Below are 8653 nucleotides of genomic sequence, written 5' to 3' on the forward strand. Positions count from 1 at the left end.
TATATATGTGCACAACTATAAAATGTGAACAATATATACTAATAGAGAACACAATTATGTTTATGGTCCTGTTCAACTGTGTACTCTTATGAGCTTAATCTTTAATCATGCATGTAAGAAAATAAAGTTGTATATTGAGAAAATATTAATGACTGTAGTGGTCTAGAAACCTAAGGCACTATCAGTTTCATATAACAGGGATCAATAACATCCTAGCAAAAAAAATGTATTTCCAACGTTAGTAAGAGCACTGCTATACTAGAGTTGGTGGGTGAGCCACATTATATGCTATGATCAAAGTGAAGCATCCTTAGACAGAATGAAGAAAACAACTTCCATAGACCCCACTACCATCCCAGGAGGTGTTTTTGCCATTAGAAGATATATATTTACTTCTCATTCCATCTTACCACTTACCTACAGGTTTTATCCCTAAAGTACAATAGTGGACCCAAGGGATCACTAATTATTGATAAGGTAGGATCTACAGCTTACAATGGGAACTGCAGAACTGTAAGTGTCACTAGTATTGTGTACAAGGTTATAGATTTAAAATCCAAAAACAGATGTGTATTCCTGACACTACTAAACCACACGAAGGAGCAAAACATTCCATTGAATTAAGATGGATTTTGATGCTAGCTGCCCATAAACCACCAGGGCTTAATGATTATGTATCCCTTAAACCTGTACTGAAGGGTAGGAAGTTTAGGAAGAAAGTTGGCTGAAATCCACTAGTTATATAGTTTTAGATGTCATATAGATAATTTATTTTTAGATGTTACATAGATAGCTTTTTATATATACATACACTTAGTTATAATATATTTATTGATTTTAATTGTATTAAATGTTTTTAAAATTCACTTTGAAATGTGTTGTCTTTGAAGATATATTTTTGAATGTGCTCATTTCCTTATTTGATTGGTTGTGTTTCATGTGACCTACAATTTAAATGTGAAATGAGTTTCTATGTGTTAATTTTGGTCTGAGGAAGCAACCAGGACAGGTTGCGAAAGCGTTTACCTTCAGTAAAGTTTTTGGATTTTAGACTGCCTTTTTGCTCCGTCATGTGGTTTAGTATTGTCAGGAATGCACATCTGTTTTTGGATTTTAGACTGCCTTTTTGCTCCGTCGTGTGGTTTAGTATTGTCAGGAATGCACATCTGTTTTTGGATTTTAGACTGCCTTTTTGCTCCTTCGTGTGGTTTTTTAGTGTCAGGAATGCACATCTGTTTTTGTATTTTAGACTGCTTTTTTGCTCCTTTGTGTGGTTTAGTAGTTTCAGGAATGCACATCTGTTTTTGGATTTACTTGATTTACTTGTCGTGTGATTTTTCCTGCACTCAACAACTGGACTTTCTCTTTTCTCTCAAGTGATTTGAAGGTTATAGATTTGTAGGTTAATATCAATCTTTCTGATAAGATTGATAAGGCAAAGGTTACAGTTAGTTGCCTGTCAGGGACCGGGATTCACCAGATCACACAAGTGCTCAGGTCACTCACCCCTAAGTACCAGTATGACTCAGTCATAGTCCGTTTGGGCATGAATGACCTGAGATGTATCTCCTTGGACTATATGAAGAGAGACATGATTGAGCTCTCAGAATATGTGTCACAGGCAGGTATGAGCCTAGCAGTGTGCAACATTCTACTATCTCCAAGGATGATGCTGTAATACTAACAGAAAATGATTGATTTTAATAATTGGCTTAGCTACTGTTGTCATTCCAAAGAGGTCCAATACTTGTCAGCCTAGGAAGACATGGTGACAGGCCACACTGCTTTGCCAGGGATGGTCTTCACTGATCACCTCAAGAATTATGGATATATAAACATTATCCACCCCTATAGTGCCATTTTTAGGCATTGCCAAACAGATAAACATTCCAACATAACAAAAGCTACTCAGGACAAGCTAAAGGTGTTACTGCTCAATGCTAAGAGTCTCAACAAGAAACTGCACTCCCTGGAAGCTCTCCTCACCATGGAAAATGCTGACATCTGTGCAAGTACTGAAACATGGCTCAAAGCCACATAAAGCACTTCAGCAGTGCATGGCTATAATGCGTTTTATAAATTCTGACCAACCACTGAACATGAAAGAGCTAAAAGTGGAGGTGTCTCTGTGTACATAAAGGATAAGCATACCTCAAGGCTGGTAAACATGTATGACATGCTTGAGCTTCTCCATGTCCAATGAACCATGGTAAAAATCCATTACCATATTCTTGCTAGCTACATGTCCCCCACCATGAACCACTCACCATCCAGCCCAATATCATAATCATGAGTGATTTTAACTACCCCTCCATTAACTGAGGCATAGATGACCAATAACATGCATGCCCAAAGATTTCTTGACTTTGTAAATTCAAATGTCTTGGAGCAGCTAGTCAAATATCCTAGCTCTGGTACTCAGAAATATAGGAGAGTGCTGCAACCCCCCCCCCCCCCCCACACCCAGTGTTATGTCTTTACTAGTAAGATCAGATCACAAAGTGGCCTCCTTTGAAATAAAGGTAAAAGTATTCCCCCCCACACCTAACCCCAGAGCTTTAACAACTTCTTTAAGGTAAATTGCCCCCTGTTAAGGGACAGCATAGCTAGTTTTCCAGCTCCCCTAAATCCAGAAAACACAGAAACCTATGCAGAGACATATACAAAAGCCCTGTATGGCCAAATAAACAACCATATAAAAATGTCTGCACCAGACCAAAATAAGCCAAGGTCAAACCACAAAAAAAGCCACCCTGGTGGACCCATAGTATTAATAGGTTGTACAACAAAAGAAAGAAAATCCTGTCGAGAAGTAAGAGGGAATGTGCACAACAGAGAAATAAGTCCCTCATTAGTTTAAACAAGCACATCAGGGTACTAGTTAAGCCTCTGAAAGCAGACTTTGAGGTAAAAATAGCCTCCAAAGTTAAGAATAACCATAAAGCATTTTCAGTTATGTCCTCAACCTTAAGGGCAATACCCAACAATGTGTGGAATTAGTTGTAGATGGAATCACCTATACTCAGCTGGAAGATATAGCAAATCTGTTGGCCAATAAATTCAGCTCTAATTTCACCTTCCCTTGCAATTCTTCCCCAAAAAATGCCCTCCACCACTCCACCACCAAGTATCACAAAAGATCAGGTTGCCACCGCACTCTCTAAAGCTAAAAACATGGCTTCACTGGCCCGTCACAATATACCAGGTTGTATCTTAAACAGCTTGTAGATCAATATGTGTGTATACCTTTAAGAAACTTTCCATGGGCTTGCACATGTATAAATACTGAACACATATAAGCCTGACTGCCATTTTGTAGTAAGCTGTTAAGATGTAAGCATGCATGTCTGTGTAGTCTGTCAGTTAATCAGTTCATTTATATTTTGTACTGCTGCTATCCATCCTGAAGTGTTTCTGTGTAATAAAGCATATAAATGAACTACCTCACCTGTTTGTTTTGTATCATAACCAAGGACAAATGACATGGTGTCAGAATGGGATCCAGATTTGAGACAAAGAGGAAATCAGTTAATGTTGAAGGACTATAAAGGAGTGGATCATCTCTACTGCATGTATAACTCGCAAAATAGGTCAGAAATGAATTTCAGGTACTAAAACTTGCTCAAATACTTTCTTATTCAAAAAATATAAAACAAAGCACACAGAATGTTCAAAATAAATTTCTAGTTAAACATAATTTCCGAAACTGCAACATATTGACAAAAACATTCAATATAATTACAAAAATGTTTGAAACAGTGCCCGAATTGCATAAAATGTATAAAATAAGGAAGATGACTACATTTTTTCGCTGTATACTACTTTTTTGCATTAATTACAGCTATCCAAGATATCCGAGGTGTATGAAGTGTTCACATGTTTGTGCAGTATTACAGTACAGTTATTTCAAAAAGTACAGCCATTTCAAAGCATATTTTGCAAAGTAAAGTATTTTGAAGAGTTTACTGTGCATTTGAATGCTATTACAAGTGCCTACTGTGTGTGCATGTTTGTATTTAATTACAAGGGCCATATTTGCAGTGTGTTTGGACATACTTTGTTGGCATGGCAGACAGATTTTGAAAACCAGGCCCACTTGTATTTGATAATAATATTGCAGAGAACTGGAGAGTGTTTGAGCAAGCGTATGATATTTTCGTACAAGCTGCCTTTTCTGATAAAGATGATTGTACAAAGGCATTTATTCTGCTTAATTTAGCTGGTTCAGAAGCCATCGAAAGAGAGCATTAATTTCTGTATGCACCTGCTGTATTTGCAGGCGAGAGGGAAAACCGTCATTACTGGCTGAGTCTAGGAAAGCCCCCGAGTGCTTAAAATGTAAATTTAGAGAAATGTGTAACCCCCAAATGAATATTACAATGGAAAGGCACTTATTTTACACAAGAGATCAAAAGCCTGGTGAAACGTTTGCAGCATATATAACTGATTTGAGAAATAAGGCTAAAATGTGCAGATTTGGTGATTTAAGGGATGAGTTGGTGAAAGACAGACTTGTGTGTAGTATTAAAGATGATGCTGTGAGAAAGATTTTGCTTTGTGACAGTGATTTAACTTTGAATAAGGCCACTGAGATTTGTCAGATATATGAGCTTGCAGAAAAGCACACAAATATGCTTACAAATGAGAAAGGCATGCTTACAAATGAAAGTGGGCTTGGAAGATACTGCAGCAAAACCAATGTTAATATTATGCAGCATGTGGTTAAAAGAAACAGGTCCAAGCACATGGCAGCAACTGTGAGTCCTGTAACAGTCCCTGGGCAAACCTATAGTTTTCTAGCAAATTCCAAGGTGTGTTCTGCAAAGCGGACATACTCAGTGAAGCACAAGGGTGAGTCAGCAAACTCAAATCATGTACACTCACCTAGCCTCATAGTCAACTGTCAAAATTGTGGTGGAAATTATGAGTCTAAAGGAGAAAAGTGCTTAGCTTTTGGTCAGCAATGCCAGAGATGTAAAAAGTGGAATCATTTCAAGATTTTGTAAATTAAAAGGGGCTCATTCTTTCATTAAACGAGAACATTCCAAGAGACAAGATTTATAGCTCCGAAATGGAGAGTTGTTCTCCTGGTACTGCAAGTTGCTTAGCTTTGGTCGGTTTTAGCATACCATTGCGAAATGTAATAGATTCGTTACATGTCTTGTTGAATCAGTTACGAGATGTAGAATCAAGAGAATCTAAAGAAGCATTTAATCTGCAACATTTTTGGGAAATGCTAGAGCAGAGCTTCAAAATGACATCCCAGGAGGCAACCAAATTCAGTCTGGCATTTTCAAAACCTCCTCTTCCTTCTGCTGAGGGCTGTGGAAAGCTGATTGAAGATACTGAAAAGAGTGTTGTCACCATGTCTGCAGTGTATTACTTGCTGCTTAAATGCCGAGGCACAACACTACGGCGGATAGTGAGAGAAGCTACCACAGATGTAGTGGATGGAGTTATTCAACGTATTGAGACTATTGTCAATACGCAACTGCAGAGCTTATCACAGGAACAGCTGATGTCCATGGGTGGTGTCTGGGAATCTTGTGACCGGATAACAGAATTACCCAGAGATAACCAGGCAGCGGTTCTGTCAGTGATGTTGTCATACTCCAAACTAGTGAAAGATGCACTTGAGGAAATGGAACAGGACTTAGAATAGTGATGGCGACCCTTTCAGTGATGTTCTTGGTGATATAGACATGGAAGAGAGAGGGACCCGGGAAACCTACTGGTCAGATGTAGACCACCAGGTTATGGCCCCCTGTCTTGGCCTGATTAAGGCATCCAAAGCATGCTTGAAAAAGTCTCTGAAGCAGTGAAGAATCATGGAAAGGTCAGTGAACAAGAATATATTGCCCAGCTGGATGACTTGGCAGACTGCTCCAGTGAAATCAGTCCAAGTATAGATGGATTGGACTTGTGCCTATATCCACCTATGAATTATGTTGCAGTTCGGTTTAATGCAGCATTTTGAAGAAAATGTTGGACATAGTAGGGATGAGCCACATGTGTCCTGAATCTGAGAACAGCTGGGTACAGTTTCTAAACAGAGCAGTTGATCATAATATAGACAAAGTCAAGGAGTTAACACCAGCCTCTGCTTAGTTTCTGTATTATCCTTTCATGGAGCTCTTGGGGAATTTCTGGTTGAAAATATCAGTTTACTATGGTTTGTGCGAATGACATTCTGTCGGCAGCACTGCTGCTGAATGTCAGAATGTTGTGCACAAAACATAAATGGATGAGATAGTCAAACACACTTATGCGAATGCTGTAGTGCATTTGCATAAGTGTATTTGACTATCTGCACGGAGATTGCGGTACAGTGGGGATTGGAAATTTATCCATATCCCCACTGTAGTTCGATCTCGGAGTTAGAATATATTAGTAGAGGGGTGTCGGGGGCATCAGCTCCTATACGGCTATCACATGATGGTTTCAGCCACAATGTCGACTCAAATGTATCGATCATTTGGGTTGACATTGTGGTAGGTCGGAATTTGTGTTTTCGTATTTACTATTCGTTGTTTCAAATGGCAAATGTTTTGCTGTTCAAATAAGCAATAGTAAGCCAAAAATATCTGTAGCAGAGCTGGTACTGAAAATCCATGATGTGAATAATAGATCTTTGAGATACATTTTTTTTTAAAAAATGGAGGGAAGTAAATATTGTGGGAAGAAATAGCCAGGAAATTGTTATGGCTAGGTGTGTATAGGCCCAAGGGCCGATAGCCTAGTACCAACCTATGAACCTAATTAAAAAGCTGTGACCCTACTTTCTATGTTGATGGTGTGTCACTGCTTAATGAAACAGTCAATGCAGTAGATTTATGGGCAAAGAATGAAGTATTTTGTACTGTTCTATTAAATGGCAGACCCACAGAGCTCAAACTTGACACAGGTTCAAAGTGCAATGTTATGTCAGCAGAAACATTTGCAAGAGTATGTGCTGTTGAGAAGCTTGATTTGGGAAAATGTGCAACGCTTGTTGCTTATGGTGGCGAAGAAATTCAAACTGAAGGTTCAGTAGTGCTTTCATGTTACTCTGCTGGGAACAGCTATGACTTGCAATTTTATGTGGTCAAAAGGCACATATAGTTATTTTTAGGCCTTAGAGACAGTTTGAAAATGAGACTCCTTTCATTTAATAAGGAAGTTCACCATGTAAGCTTGAAAGACCAGTGTTCTAATTTTGCCCATTCTATTTTATCCATCTATGCTGATCTTTTCGAAGACAAACTAGACAAACTCCCAGTTGTGTACTCCATGAAATTAGACCCAGTGGTCAATCCAGTAGTCAGACCAGCCTGAAAAGTTCCAGTAGCTATACAGAACAGCATAAAAGCTGAGCTAGACAAAATGGTGCAGCAAGGTGTGATTTGTCCAGTTGATGAACCTACTGAATCGGTATCTTCCATGGTCGTAGCTCATAAGAGAAGCTCAGATGATATCAGAATATGTATTGATCCAAGAGATTTGAACAAGGCACTAAAAAGACCTCATCATCTAATGCATACAGTTGAGAAAGTTGCTGCTCTTATGCCAAATGCCACTGTTTTTGTCTTGGATGCAAAGAGTTCATTTTGGCACATTTATTTTCAGTACTCCTTTTGGCTGGTATGCCATTTGGGATAAATTCTGCCAGTGAAGCCTTCCAGCGTGCAATGGAGCACATTTTTGCTGGGTATCCATGTGCTATTATAGTAAATGATATTCTAGTAGGAGGTAATGGTGAAGCTGAGCGTGATAAAAACCTGAAGAAATTTCTGGAAAGAGCATGTGAAGTGACTCTTAAGCTGAATCCTCAGAAGTGCAAATTCAGGCTATGAGAATTTCCTCATGTTGGGCATTTGTTTACCAGTTCAGGCTTACATCCAGATCCTTACAAGTAAACTGCAATTCTTGAGATGCTAGCTCCATACAATGTTCAAGCCCTACAACATTTTCTTGGCATTGTTAACTATCTAGGCAAGTTCATTCCATACGTGAGCCAACTTTCAGCACCGCTCAGAGAGCTAACACATAAAGATGTACCCTGGTCATGGTTGGAACAACACCAGGGAGCTTTCAATGTCCTGAAACAGAAAATTGCCAGTCCACCAACAAAGATGCAATGATGTTCACAAACCAGTTACTCTTTCGTGTGATGCTTCGCAATTTGGTCTTGGTGCAGTCATTCTTCAAGAGGGTAGAACAGTAGCCTATACATCTAGAATTTTGACCCAAACTGAAATGCATTATGCCCAGATAGAGAAAGAACTTTTGGCAATTGTGTTTTGCATGTTCGAAGTTCCATGATTATATTTATGATTGTCCTATCCAGATTGAAATAGATTATTAACCTCTAATCACTATTTTGAGAAAGCCTAATCATACAGCTCCTGCCAGATTGCAATGCATGACATTGAGATTACAAAAGTATAATTTCAGTACTGTCTATACAAAAGGCAAACTTCTTTATCTTGATGATACTTTGTCCAGATCACCCTGAACTACCACTGAACAGCATGAAAATGAGAAACTTGACTTTGAAGTCATGAAAGTGAGAAATTTTCCTCCGCACATCTTGATGAGCTTAAGAGCCATACATTCTCAGATCCAGTTTTTCAGAAGTTCAACCACTTTATCAGTCGAGGATGGCCATCAAAGC

The 8653-nt window shown here is 38.8% G+C and overlaps 1 pseudogene; it reads left to right on the forward strand.

The window, feature by feature from the left end:
• Nucleotides 1-5071: 5071 nt before the first annotated feature.
• Nucleotides 5072-6123, forward strand: LOC122810656 (annotated as a pseudogene).
• Nucleotides 6124-8653: the final 2530 nt, after the last annotated feature.

The sequence above is a fragment of the Protopterus annectens genome, chromosome 9.part0, assembly GCF_019279795.1.
Source record: "Protopterus annectens isolate FY-2018-M chromosome 9.part0, PAN1.0, whole genome shotgun sequence".
Classification (NCBI taxonomy): Eukaryota; Metazoa; Chordata; order Ceratodontiformes; family Protopteridae; genus Protopterus; species Protopterus annectens.